At 47.5% G+C, this 15043-nt stretch overlaps 1 protein-coding gene across 1 annotated transcript in view; it reads left to right on the plus strand.

The window, feature by feature from the left end:
• The first annotated feature begins 10698 nt into the window (after positions 1-10698).
• kcnc3b (potassium voltage-gated channel, Shaw-related subfamily, member 3b) overlaps positions 10699-15043 on the plus strand; it is a 69496-nt gene continuing 65151 nt past the window's right edge. Inside the window, exon 1 of the mRNA XM_077245311.1 lies at positions 10699-10809. The gene's annotated coding sequence lies outside the window, so the exon portion shown is untranslated. The remainder of the gene's footprint in view (positions 10810-15043) is intronic.

Raw genomic sequence — 15043 nt, forward strand, 5'->3', positions numbered from 1 at the left:
ATTATTTTTCGTTTGGACGCTCTGACAGAACGTGTGTTTCAGTTAGCGGCACACATGGACACAGATGTCGACAATGTAGTTTTTCAGAATCTGGAGGAAGCGGCCCATCTTCTTAACTCGGTCGCTAACGTTAATCACACACCTGGGATAGCTGGTCGCCCTGCTTATATGCTGCCTGTGGACGCCGTGGAAGGACTTTTACATGCGGGTTTGCCTGTGGGTGCCATTGCAAGGCTTTTTGGAGTCAGCGAAACAACAGTTTGTCGTCGGATGGCAGAGAATGAAATAAGGTGAGTGTACCATTACATGTGATGCCAATAGAACCAGTGTGTGTAACGTTACCAAATCACAAGAATGACACAGGAGAAAGACAAACCCTTCCTAGCTTGTGTTAATTTACAAAGTTATGGAACTAAACAAGAATGCATAGAAAGTAACGTTAAGTCGCACACACAGTGACTTCAGACTCCACTTTAGACTCTCCTCAAAAGACTTCAGACTCGACTCGGACTCGTAATCAATGTTTATTTTTAGGAAGCGTCTGATGAGCTTCCTCCGTTACCTATAACCTGCCTACGTAACACGTAGTATCTGCTGCGCGCGGCTGCACGTGAGTGAGAGTTGACAACAAACACCGGCAGCTGCTCCACCATTCATCATAAACTTTGGCTTTAAAACTTCAAACAACAAGACCCAAACAAAGAAACGCTGAACCGACGCAAAATAGGTTAGTAACCTGTCGTGAGTAAATATGTTTAGCTCAGCATTGGCCATCTGCCATCTGGAGTATGAAGTCTTTTGAGGAGAGTCTAAAGTGGAGTCTGAAGTCACTGTGTGTGCGACTTAGCGTTACTTTCTATGCATTCTTGTTTAGTTCCATAACTTTGTAAATTAACACAAGCTAGGAAGGGTTTGTCTTTCTCCTGTGTCATTCTTGTGATTTGGTAACGTTACACACACTGGTTCTATTGGCATCACATGTAATGGTACACTCACCTTATTTCATTCTCTGCCATCCGACGACAAACTGTTGTTTCGCTGACTCCAAAAAGCCTTGCAATGGCACCCACAGGCAAACCCGCATGTAAAAGTCCTTCCACGGCGTCCACAGGCAGCATATAAGCAGGGCGACCAGCTATCCCAGGTGTGTGATTAACGTTAGCGACCGAGTTAAGAAGATGGGCCGCTTCCTCCAGATTCTGAAAAACTACATAGTCGACATCTGTGTCCATGTGTGCCGCTAACTGAAACACACGTTCTGTCAGAGCGTCCAAACGAAAAATAATAAAATCAATACAAACGTTAGCATTGTTTTCAAAAACAGTTGCTAAATGCCTCAGCTCACTGACAACTTCATCGTAGGTAGCCATCTTTGTTGTGACTGTGACCGGTGGCATGTAGATTCGACCGATGCAGTAAAATGCTAACCAACCAATGGGCAGAAGTTGACCCCTTAAGACACAGCCCCTCCTCATTTGCATAATGAGGCAGAAATGCATACAGAAATGTAAAAACGACAGGCAGAAATAAATAGCATTGAAGAAATAAATAGGGTAAAAAAATACAAAGGAAGAATAAAACAGACAAAAATATTATAACATGCACATAAATAAATACTTAAAAAAATAAGTAATTAATAAATAAAGTTGAAGATTATAACGGACAATAAATAAATGAGGTAATTATTACAAAGGTGAATAAATAAAGAAGCTAATTAAAAGAGATATATACATTTATGTCTCACTGTATAATTTAATTTCTACCTACATTTATTTGTTTATTGTATTTTTTGGGGCAATTAATTGTATGCTTATTTATTTATTGAGCATTTATTTATTTCTGTATTTATTTTTAAATATGGTAGAGTTGGTCCTCCATAGGTGAAAAGATTGACAGTGCACTATTTTGTGATTTTAATAACCATGGTGGTTTCAAGGCGCCTGAAACCGCCAAGGTCATTTATTATTGTCTTATTGCTGGGTATTAACAACCACTCCCATTCCTGGGGATTGTGTGAAAAGTGTCAATGAATGTTATGCATTGTTTTGTTTTGAATTTAAATCTATTTTGTATTTGACATTATTGATTTGAGTTGGTTTGAAAGAAAAAGAAAAAAAGAGGGGGAAAAGGTGTGAGAAAAGAAAGTAGATCCATATATGTTGTGTTTATTTTTTTTATTTTTTTTCTCCCTCTCTTTCTCTTCTGTTATTCTTTTGGATTTTACTATTGATTTTGTGTTATCACATCAGGTACCAGAAACAAGGAAGCGGGCACATGAATATGGAGATCACAAATTCTGCAAATCATGTTTTAAATATAAATGTTATCCTGTAAGGATTTAGGCTTGGAGGCGGGGTTCTCATAGATATGACAACTTTTGCTCAGACTGTATAGTTAAGAACAGCTAAAATATATTTTTGGCTGAAATTAAAAATATAACTTACTGTAAAGGCGGGGCCAATTGGCTTGACCCAAGCAATAATCATTATATGACCTATGAATTAATCAGGTTAATTAATGAGAAAAAGTGGCGCATAGTTGAGTTCCAGGAAGCAACAGAACTTTTGCTGGGACACAGAGAAACTGTGACCAAAACCACTTGTTGTGTGGACATTCAAACATACAAATGGAAGAACTAAATTGTAGGGCTGCAACAACTAATCGATAAAATCGATTATAATCGATTATGAAAATCGTTGTCAACGAATGTCATTATCGATTAGTTGGTCTGCTTACGTCACGGGGAGCGTTTACGGGTACGCACACACACGCAAGGTCTCTCTCCCTCAGGCGCTCTGCCGAGCGCGCGCGCTACACGGTTTGGAGCAGTCTCTTCTGTCTCGCATGCGCGCTCTTGCTTGCGCGCTCTAGATTTCGGGAGTTTGAACTAATTCGCGGGCATCAGGGAGCCGCAATCAATATGCGGGAGACTCCCGGGACTTCCGGGATCTTGGGATGTCTGTATTTTGTCTCGAGCATCAGGTTGCGCAATCAGTTCGCTCGCAACGTAAGTGATGGATTAAAATAGCGCTACCGCAGAAATAGGTTAAATTAAAACGGTCTTTACAAAGCGAAGCACTAAATATAAAGGCAGTTAATAACAGCAGCAGTAAAATATTGTTTTTTAGTCACTGTACTCAGTGGTTTTCAGCGAATGCTTGTGCACTAATGCATAATTTCTCCTGTCCTTTACTCAAGCCTGTTAGCTTGCTGGGTAACGTTACCTCCATTCCGTTCTCTTTTTATAGCATTTGTCTACTAAGTTTTAATTGTTTTTCAAACGCGATCTACTGCGGCTCTACATTCACACAATTGTTTTCAGTCTTTCTATATTTATTTAATCAATTTATCCTTATATTATTCTTTTATATATTATATATAATATATATTATATTCTTTATCCTTATATTCCTTATATATAATTAATTTTAAATAAAAATTAAATGAATTATATATTTTAGATGTTTTTAGTTTGTTTTTAGTTCAGATATTCACATCTGAACAACATGTCTGTGTAAATTTGTTTTAACAAAAATTGTGTTAAAACATAATATGTTGGATATCATTTTTTTAACAATAATCATGCTTGTCAACTTGCCATCAGCAATTATCATTAAAAACAATGCAAATATTGATATTAGTAAAACTCAATGTGTGGCTTTTGCACTTTTTAAAGTACACTTTTACACATAAATACCCTGATTTACGGTTTTATTTAGTTATAATAAAAAAAAATCAAATTTAATTTCTATCCGATTAATTGAAAAAATAATCGTCCGATTAATCGATTATCAAAATAATCGTTAGTTGCAGCCCTACTAAATTGTGCCGGGCTTCTGTACTCGACAAGCCGGGGTGAATGGGCTGATCTCATATGTTGTTGTTATCGATCCCGTAGATTAGTCTGGAGTAGACTTCACCGGCCCAGTTGGAGCCAAAAGTGTTGTCGCTAGAGCACTTGATAAATGGAATCGAGATTGCTCTCAATTACCAGAATCTGTTGAAGTTGGATCAGGCTCCGCGAAGGGCGGACTTGTTCCACTGGCAACTGGTCAATGGGATGTGGTACGATAAACAATGAGTTATCTGTCGTTCCTCCATGGAGCATGGACAATTGGGTTCTTCCTAAAGGAATCACCAACTAGGCACAGGTTCTATGAATGTTGCTTGGATCTAGTCGTTGTTACCATATATATGTTAATCATATTAATCTTGATGAACTAGACAGACAGACAGACTTTTTTTATTGTCATTCAGAATACAACAAGTGTATACAGAACGAAATTTCGTTTGCATAGGCCACAGTTTCAATGCAGTGTAAATGTTCATCCCCAAAATTTGTACAAACAGATTATAATAAATATCTAAATAGCAAAGTGGAATAAATAATTTAGCTATCTAAATATCTATCTCAATATTTGACAGCAGTCAAATATAGGACCAGCAGTACTAAGTATTATTTATTAGTGTTCAACAGTCTGATGGCTTGGGGGACAAAGCAGTTATAAAAAAGGGAAGAGAGGTGCCGATGATTCTCTCTGCTGTCTTCACCACACTTCTTACATCCTTCCAGTCAGAGGCACTACAGCCTCCACACCACACTGAGATATAGCTGGTCAAGATGGTCTCTATGGTGCTTCTGTAAAATGTGGTGAGGATAGGCAGGGGCAGATGGGCTCTTCTCATCCTCCTTAAGAAGTACATCCGCCCCTGTGCCCTCTTCACCAGCGATGCAGTGTTTACAGACCAGGTAAGATTGTGAGTAATGAACACACCCAGAAACTTTATACTGCTAACCACCTCCACGTTTATGTTGTTGATGAGTAGTGGAGCATGGCTGGGCTGGTTCTTTCTGAAGTCGACAATGAGTTCTTTGGTCTTTTCGACGTTCAGGATCAGACTGCTATCTCTGCTCCCGCCCACCAACTGCTCCACCTCCTCTCTGTAGGCCAGTTCCTTGTCATCCTTTATTAGGCCTACCACCGTAGATCCGCAAATTTCACGATGTGATTTGTGCCTAGAGTGCTGATGGGAAATCGTGTATGTAATAAAGTCCCTTGTTGTGTGAGTGTGAAGGAAGGAGACCGGGGTCAGCTGGCTGAGACTCGTGGGTATTTTATTTAATAACTCAAAGCTCTGGCGCCACATGCGCACGTCGAACAGAAATCTCATTCACAGTTTTCAGGATACTCGATCAGGTTCGTCATAAAGACCTCTTTCCATTTCCCACGAGACCTCAGCCCTCCTCTCTCCTCGATCGCTGGTTCCAGTCTGCTTTATACGGTCTCCCCACGCCAATTACTGCAACGAGACACAGGTGTCAGTCATTTTGCACTTGACCTACTTACCGCCGCTCGTCTCTCCACTCTCTCTCTCGTCGCAGACCTCGCTGAACCACGCCTCCCCCGCCACATACCCCCACCGCCCGACTCAGGCCGGGGAGCCATCCGGCCTGCAGCCCCCCCCCCCCCCCATTCCTAGAGAGGAAATCAGCCACAGCCATCTGCACCCCCGGCCTGTGGATCACCTTGAACTTAAAAGGCTGTAAAGCTAGATACCAACGGGTGATCCGCGCGTTGGTGTCCTTCATGCGGTGGAGCCACTGCAGGGGCGCGTGGTCCGAACAGAGGGTGAACTCCCGCCCCAGGAGGTAATAGCGCAGGGTGAGGACCGCCCATCTGATGGCCAAACACTCCTTCTCTATGGTGCTGTACTTAGTCTCTCTCTTCGAAAGCTTACGACTAATGTACAGCACCGGGCGGTCCTCCCCCTCCACCTCCTGGGACAGGACAGCGCCCAGCCCCCTGTCCGACGCGTCAGTCTGCAACAGAAAAGGGAGAGAGAAATTAGGAGAGTGCAGGAGCGGGCCACCACACAGAGCAGCCTTAACCTGGGTAAAAGCCTGTTGGCACTGCTCCGTCCACTGGACCGTATCTGGTACCTCCTTTTTAGTGAGGTCAGTCAGCGGGCTGGTGAGGTCCGAATAGTCAGGAATAAACCTTCTGTAATATCCTGCCAGCCCCAGGAACTGCCTCACCTCCTTTTTGGTCTTAGGTCTAGGACAGGTTGCAATTGCTGCTGTCTTGTCAATTTGGGGACGCACCTGCCCATGACCCAAGTGGAAGCCCAGATACCTTACCTCCACCCTCCCAACTGCACACTTCTTCGGGTTGGCCGTTAACCCCGCCCGCCTCAGCGCCCCGAGGACGGCCCTCAAATGCTCCACATGCCGCTGCCAGTCATTACTGTAGATGATGATATCATCCAAGTACGCAGCGGCATATGGAGCATGAGGTCGCAGAATTCTGTCCATGAGCCGCTGAAACATGGCCGGGGCCCCGAACAACCCGAAAGGAAGTGTCACAAATTGGTGTAACCCGAACGGCGTGGTGAAGGCTGTTTTTTCTTTAGACATGGGAGACAAGGGGATCTGCCAATATCCTTTCGTTAAGTCCAGCGTCGAATAAAAACGAGCCGTGCCTAACCGATCAAGCAGCTCGTCAATCCGCGGCATTGGATAAGCGTCGAATTTCGACACTGCATTCACCCTGCGATAGTCCACACAAAACCGTACCGAGCCGTCCGTTTTAGGAACTAAAACTATCGGGCTTGCCCAGTCACTGTGGGACTCCTCAATTACTCCCATCTCCAGCATTGCCTCTAATTCCGTCTGAACCACTTTTTTCTTGTGTTCAGGCAATCTATATGGCCGGCCGCGAACCACCACTCCCGGCTCGGTCTCAATATGGTGCTGGATCAGATTAGTACGACCAGGCAGGGGTGAAAACACATCTGCAAATTCTTTTTGTAACCTTGTGATGTCAGCGAGCTGCGAGGGCGAGAGGTGATCTCCCCCCGGGGCCAGGGCGAGAGATTTCCCTTTTATGATCGCTTCTGGCCCGAGATCCTCCTCTCCACTCACTGCCATCGCAAGCAACACTGACTCCTCCTCACTCCATTTTTTAAGGAGGTTGAGGTGGTAAATTTGCCGTGAATCACCCCTGTCTGTCCGTACAACCTCATAATTGAGATCCCCTATCCGCTGTGTGACCTCAAAGGGTCCTTGCCACTTCGCTAACAATTTAGAGCTGGAGGTTGGTAGTAAAATGAGCACTTTATCTCCCGGTGCGAACTCTCGAAGCTTAGTTCCCCTGTTATACAGCCGGCTTTGTCTGTCCTGAGCCTGAAGCAAATTCTCCATAGAGAGCCGCCCCAGTGTATGGAGTTTTGCTCTCAGGTGCATGACATACTGAATTTCATTTTTGCTATCTGAGCGTCCGTCCTCCCAAGTTTCCTTTAGGACGTCTAACACCCCACGGGGCTGACGTCCAAAAAGAAGCTCGAAGGGGGAAAACCCCGTGGAGGCTTGCGGGACCTCTCGCACGGCGAATAAGAGGGGTTCTAGCCACCTGTCCCAATTTTTCGCGTCTTCTTGTACGAATTTACGAATCATTGTTTTCAACGTGCGATTAAATCGTTCGACCAGTCCGTCCGTTTGTGGGTGATAGACGCTGGTACGCACCGATTTAATGCCCAATAATTCATATAATTCGCTTAACGTGCGTGACATAAACGCGGTGCCTTGATCCGTGAGAATCTCTTTCGGGATTCCCACGCGGGAGATTAAACGAAACAGGGCGTCTGCCACACTCTTAGCTGATATAGTGCGCAGCGCCACTGCTTCGGGATATCGCGTTGCGTAGTCTACTATAACTAACGCAAAGCGATGTCCCCGTGCCGATCGTTCTAATGGCCCGATGAGGTCCATACCAATTCTCTCGAAGGGGACCTGCACAAGAGGTAGAGGGCGCAATGGCGCTTTTGGGGCGGCCGGTGGATTTACCAACTGACATTCCCGACACGACGCGCACCACCTGCGTACGTTCTCGTGAATGCCCGGCCAGAAGAATCGGGTCATTAAACGACTTAATGTTGCTGTCATCCCAAGATGCCCCGCCATCGGATTACAATGTGCCGTCTGGAAAAGCATTTCCCGACGGCCCCGTGGTACTAACAATTGGGTTATATCTTCTTTTGTCTGAGTGTCTTGGGTCACCCGATACAACCTGTCTTTAATAACGGCAAAATAAGGATAGGAGAGAGCGCGGTCAGGTTGGAGGATCTGCCCATCGATGGAACGGACCTGTTCAAACGCATGTTTGAGCGTCTCATCGTGGGACTGTTCCAGGGGAAAGTCATCGCGACTGGAGAGGTTTAACCTCGCCAAGCCGCTCGGTTCCTCTGAAACAGTTCCGCTGGGTCCAGGAACAGCCTCCCCAACCTGAGCGCTCGCCCCCCCTTCCCCGCCTTTTCTTTTCCCCAGAGGCATCCGTTGTTAAACATCCCAATAATTGTTTAAAAGCTGGCCAATTCATTCCCAAAATTAACGGATGCCGGAGGTGCGGGCTAACTGCAACCTCCACACAATGATTTTGTCCCCTGAATTTAATAGTGATGGCCTTTAAGGGGTACTCCACTATATCCCCGTGCACACACCTCACCTTAACCATGCGGCCCGTATCCAATGCCCCGGACTGTATCAGGCTTTGATGGATGGAGGTCTGGTTACAACCTGAATCCACCAAGGCCTGATAGGTACCCCCCTTAATACTCACAGGTATTTGGTATAACCCGGCTTGATCGGGGGCGGCCTGTGGAACGTCCGGGATCCGGACCAGTGTCCCAACCTCCATGACCGGGCAGCGGTCCACGAAATGGCCCGGATCCCCGCAACGCCAACAGGCCGGCCCAGGCTTCCCCGCCGCTCTAGTGGCAGGAAGCGGGTCAAGGAATTGGCGTGGGGAGAGCGCAGGAACCGCGTCGAGCCCTTCAGGGTGTCCCGGCCCCCCTCCCCTGACGAATCCTCGCGACCCGGCTGGGCCCTCGGCTCCAGCCTTCCAGCGGGGAGGTGGCCTCGGAGGTCCATTGGAGCGGGTCCTGGGGAATGGAACGGGTTTAGGGGAATGGAGAGAGAGAGAGACAGGGGGAGAGAGAGAGACAGATGGCAGGGGTTCGCTGACCCCGGAGCACGCCGCCAGTTGATCCTCCGCCAGTTGGATGGCCAGATCCAGCGACGCCGGCCGGTGGCACTGGACCCACTGGGCAGTCCTCTTCGGCAACCTGGAGATGAACTGTTCCAGCACCACCTGGTCGATGATGGCCTCGGCGTCGCTTCCTCCGGCCAGGAGCCATTTGCGGCACGAGTCCCGGAGCTGCTGCGCCAAGACAAAGGGTCGGCCTGCTTCCGTCAGTTCCAGCGAACGGAAGCGTTGACGATGTTGCTCGGGGTTGAGGCCGACCCTTTGGAGAATGGCTCTTTTCAAATCGACGTATACCAGGAGGTTCTGGACGGGCAGTTGTTGAGCGGCCTTCTGGGCTTCCCCCGACAGCAGCGGAATGAGCCGAACCGGCCAGCTGGTTACTGGCCACTCACATGCCTCGGCCGTTTTCTCGAACAGGTCCAAGAAGGCCTCGGGATCATCAGAGGTTCCCATCTTCGTCAGAGACATGTGAGCGGCTGGGTTGGAGCTGGGGGAAGCCCGCTCCATCCGAACCTCCCGGTCCAGCAAGCTCCGGAACAGCTCGCGGTCCGCCTGCTGGGCTTGCATCAGGGCTTGGAACCGACCTTCCTGATCCGCCCGCAAGTCCAGCAGGGCTTGGTGGTTCTCTTGATGCAGTCCCGCGAGCGATGTAATTATGTCCGCAAATGGCGTCCCCGATGTTGCTGACGGAGTTTGCATCCTGGCGGCGGCGTCCTCCTTCCTTCCCGGGTTTCGGCACCAGTGTAATAAAGTCCCTTGTTGTGTGAGTGTGAAGGAAGGAGACCGGGGTCAGCTGGCTGAGACTCGTGGGTATTTTATTTAATAACTCAAAGCTCTGGCGCCACATGCGCACGTCGAACAGAAATCTCATTCACAGTTTTCAGGATACTCGATCAGGTTCGTCATAAAGACCTCTTTCCATTTCCCACGAGACCTCAGCCCTCCTCTCTCCTCGATCGCTGGTTCCAGTCTGCTTTATACGGTCTCCCCACGCCAATTACTGCAACGAGACACAGGTGTCAGTCATTTTGCACTTGACCTACTTACCGCCGCTCGTCTGTCCACTCTCTCTCTCGTCGCAGACCTCGCTGAACCACGCCTCCCCCGCCACAGTGTATTTAGACGTCCAAGAGGGGGTGTAGTGGAAGATTTTAATACGGAATTGAATGTACCTCCAAATACACTCAGACATACGAGACACAAAAGAATTGCCTAACTGCATCCATGCCGGTTTGCAAGTTGCAAGATAAGCATTAATGTCACAGGGACGGGTGTTCCTCTGTTCATCTGGAAAAAACACAAAGCAACCGAAACAGGAACAATGTACGTTGTCTTTTGGGGTATATATACCCCAGGAAAAGTGTATTAAAAGTGTGTTCATTTTTTGGTGTGCATCTCTAGAGAGAATTGGGTTTCTTTAGATCATTTTTTGCTCAATTCTGCCTGCGCTATTTTATAACCTGATGATCTCAAGTTGCTTGATTGAACTGCTTAAGAAATAAGTTGTACATCCGTTCTCCAGGACTGCCCTGGGAAGGGATTAGCTGAAGAATCATAATCTGTAACCTTTTATTATTTTGCTAAAAGTTTTTGATTATTGTGTAACCAAGTACATTTCTCTTTTGTATAAATACATTTTTATTTTATAAAGACAATTATTTTTCATCTTACTTCAGCTGTACAAAGAAAGTTCAGTAGCATAAAGAAACACATTTGTATATCTTCACTGACCAAGACAAAAAGGAATCCAGGAAGCTTTCATCGGATGGTAAGCATGAAAAATTCTTTGAGTAAATGATTGTTATTGTTGTATATGGTGTTAAGGGACTATGAAAACATTAAACCATGTCTGGATTTGTGATCGTAGAAACGACTAACAAGCGCGACTATATTGCTCAAAACTCGTGTTTGAATAGTCAGTAGCAAATTCTTAAAATATGAAAATATACTTACAGGCTGTGTCTGTGAGTCAGACTCACCAGACTGTACTTGCAAAGATGGAATTGCCTCACTTTTTTAGAATCAGCCTTTGTGCACAGCCGGCCTTGTAGCGTACTCTCCCAGGTTCTGGAAACAGTCCTCCGAAAAATTTGCAGCACACAGTCGAATATTTTAGTTGTACTGTTCTGGAACAGTAAATAAAGCTAAACCACTGTGTTCTAAGTGTGCCTTCTTTTGGAAAGCCAAACAAAGTAGTTTGGCTTTCAAAACGAAAACCACAGCGTCTCCACGACATGGCAGCGCTGGCTCAACAATAATACAGCGAGAATAAAAGTTACGCCTTATTTGTCACGAATAAACTTCGGAAGCAAGTGCAAGTTCACAGTTTATTGGCGGATCAATGCGAGCAAAAAAAACGGGCTTAATTTTAGATACATGAAAGATGGGGTGAATCCTCCTGTACACTGGAGGAAGATTAAGGCGGACTGTCACCGGACTAATGATCTTGGTGACAGAAAACGGGCCAATGAATTTAGGTGCGAGCTTATTCGAAACGGAGCGGAGAGCAATGTCCTTGGTAGAAAGCCACCCTTTAGAACCGACGCCGTATACGGGAGGCCTCCGCCTGTGGCGATCGGCTTTGGCCTTGGTGCGCGCCCCCACCTGGAGTAGAGTCTCACGGGCTCTAGTCCAAGTGCGGTGACACCTCTGGACAAAGGCGTGGGCGGAGGGGACCGCGACTTCGGATTCCAGACTATTAAAAATAGGTGGCTGGTAACATACGCTACACTCAAATGGTGATAGGCCCGTGGATGACACTGGCAACCTGTTGTGGGCGTACTCCACCATAGACAGTTGCTGACTCCAAGAGGAAGGATTCTTGAACACTAAACATCGCAACGTTCGCTCCAAATCCTGGTTGGCTCGCTCAGTCTGACCATTGCTCTGGGGATGGAACCCAGAGGACAGACTGACAGTCGCCCCCAGAAGTTTACAAAATTCTTGCCAAAATTTGGACACAAATTGGGGTCCCCTGTCAGAAACCACGTCTGTCGGGAGGCCATGAATCCGAAAGACGTGGTCAACGAAAATCAACGCTGTCTCCTTGGCTGAAGGTAATTTGGGCAAGGGAATGAAATGGGCAGCCTTCGAGAACCGGTCCAGCACGGTCAAAACTACCGTGTGGCCCTGGGAGGGTGGGAGGGCGGTGATAAAATCTAGTGCGATATGGGACCAGGGTCTCGAAGGTACAGACAGCGGTTGAAGTAACCCATCTGGAGGTCGATTGGAAGTTTTACCCGTGGCACACACTGAGCAGGCCAATACAAAATTGTGAACATCACGAGCCATGAGGGGCCACCAGAATCGCTGCTTGACTAAAAACATAGTACGATTAACTCCCGGATGACAAGCCACATTGGAACAGTGTCCTCACTGAATAACGCTGGACCGTAAACTCTCCGGCACGAACAAACGGTTCGGTTGGCAACAAGTCGAGGGCGTTACCCCTTCTAAGTCCTTCTTGACCTTCGATTCGACCTCCCATGTGAGTGTAGAGATAAATAGGCTCTCTGGTAAAATGCACTCGGGAGTAGACGGGCGATCGGAACGGTCAAAAATGCGCGATAAAGAATCGGGTTTGATGTTTTTAGAACCCGGGCGGTACGAGAGAGTAAAATCAAAACGTCCAAAAAAAAGAGCCCACCGAGCCTGCCTGGAATTAAGTCTTTTAGCTGTACGAATGTACTCCAAATTCTTGTGGTCGGTCCACACGATAAAAGGCACCCCCGACCCTTCTAACCAGTGGCGCCACTCCTCAAATGCTAGCTTGATCGCCAACAACTCTCTGTTGCCAATGTCATAATTGCTTTCGGCAGGGGTAAACGATGGGAAAAAAACGCGCAAGGGTGCATCTTGTCGTATGAAGGAGAGCGCTGGGATAACACTGCACCTACCCCCACCTCTGACACGTCGACCTCCACCACGAACTGACTTGATGGATCAGGGGTTATCAGGATGGGGGCTGAAACAAAGCAACCCTTCAGTTTGGCAAACGCAGCCATCGTCATTCTGGGGGAGGTCAAGGCGGTCAGAGGCGTGGCTAGTCGGCTGAAAATGCGAATAAAACGCCGGTAAAAATTGGCGAACCCAAGAAACCTCAGTAGGGCCTTACAGGAATCTGGACTTGGCCAAATTACCACAGCCTTAACTTTGTCAGGATCCATGCGCATTCCCTCAACCGGGATGATGTGTCCTAGGAAAGGAACAGACTGTGCATGAAACACGCATTTCTCCGCCTTGACAAAAAGCCCATTCTCTAGCAACCTCTGAAGCACTTGTCGGATGTGTTGCACGTGCTCCTGGAGAGACGATGAAAAAATCAATATATCATCCAGGTAGACATATATGAATTGATCGAACATGTCTTGCAAAATGTCATTGATAAGTGCTTGGAAGACCGCTGGGGAGTTGGAAAGGCCGAAAGGCATAACCAAATATTCAAAGTGCACCCTAGGGGTGTTAAAAGCGGTCTTCCACTCATCCCCCTCCCTGATGCGGACCAAATGATAAGCATTTCTTAAATCCTATTTCGTGAAGATAGATGCTCCTTGCAACCTCTCGAAGGCTGAAGACATCAGCGGCAAAGGATAAGTGTTCTTTACCGTGATGTTGTTCAACCCCCCGGTAATCAATACAAGGTCGCAATAATCCATCTTTCTTCCCCACAAAAAAGAATCCCGGCCCCGCTGGAGAAGAGGAAGGGCGGATGAATCCCGTTGCTAGAGAATCAGAAATGTATTTCTCCATGACCTCTCTCTCAGGAACAGAGAGTGAATATAATTTGCCCTTAGGCGGAGACGTACCTGGCAGTGACTCTATAGCACAGTCATAGGGACGATGTGGAGGAATCAGCCCGAGACCTACTGAACACCTCCTTCAGATCCCGATACTCCGTGGGTACGTTAGATAAATCCACTGTCTCCTCCTGCAATACATGAACAGAAACAGACGGACAGGCAGACACAAGACAGGACTTATGACAAAAACTACTCCACGCCGCTACTGATCTGAGCTGCCAGTCTATTTTGGGGTTGTGACGAGTGAGCCATGGGTGACCAAGAACGATGGGTGCAAGCGGAGTGTCCAGGATGTAAAAGGAGATGGTTTCGGAGTGGTTGCCTGACGTGATGAATGTGATGTCTTCAGTGACCAAAGATATAGTGGGGAGTTCTTGACCATTGAGGGCGTGTACTGCAATCTGATGGGTGAGGGGTTTGAGGGGAACTTGGTGGTTGAGTGCAAAGGTGTGATCCATGAAGTTACCTTCGGCGCCCGAGTCGAGAAGTGCGTGACAGTCGTGACAGTGGTTGGACCATCGGAGTCTACCCGGAAGGAGAGTTGATGTGAATGAGGTCTTCTCGGCGGAGATCCCACCCGATAGTAGCCTCATACTTACTATCGGGCTGGGCCTTTTAACAGGCAGTTATAGGCGAAGTGTCCCGTTTCTTCACAGTACATGCAAAGGCCCTGGGATCTCCGCCTTTCCTTCTCCCCCCGGGGAAGCCGGGCTCGACCCACCTGCATGGGCTCGGGATCGAAGACGGGGCTGACCGCGTCCCCACCTCTAGCGCGTTGACCCACGGATACCGCTGAAGAATGGTAATTGGGTACTCTCTGATCCACTCGAGACAGCCTGGCGTCCACTCTCAATGCTAGAGCGATTAAATCGTTGAGTCTGGGAGGTAAGTCCATGGCATAAATCTCCTTTTGGACGCGGTCAGCCAACCCATGCAGGAACATATCCCACTGCGCCTCCTCGTTCCATTGGGTCTCCGCCGCTAGAGTCCGAAACTCAATAGAGAAGTCCGATACGGATCGTTGTCCTTGCCGTAAATCTGCCAGCATTCTGGCTGCTTCTCTGCCCGCCAATGCCCGGTCAAAGACACGTTTCATTTCGGCGGAGAGCGCTTGGAAAGAGGTGCAGCAGTCGTCCTGGTTCTCCCACACCGCCGTTCCCCATAGCACCGCTCTCCCAGTCAATAGCATCAATACAAACGCCA

This window comes from Siphateles boraxobius, unplaced genomic scaffold (assembly GCF_051911475.1).
Source record: "Siphateles boraxobius isolate OS27281-9 unplaced genomic scaffold, OSU_SipBor_1 26, whole genome shotgun sequence".
Lineage (NCBI taxonomy): Eukaryota > Metazoa > Chordata > Actinopteri > Cypriniformes > Leuciscidae > Siphateles > Siphateles boraxobius.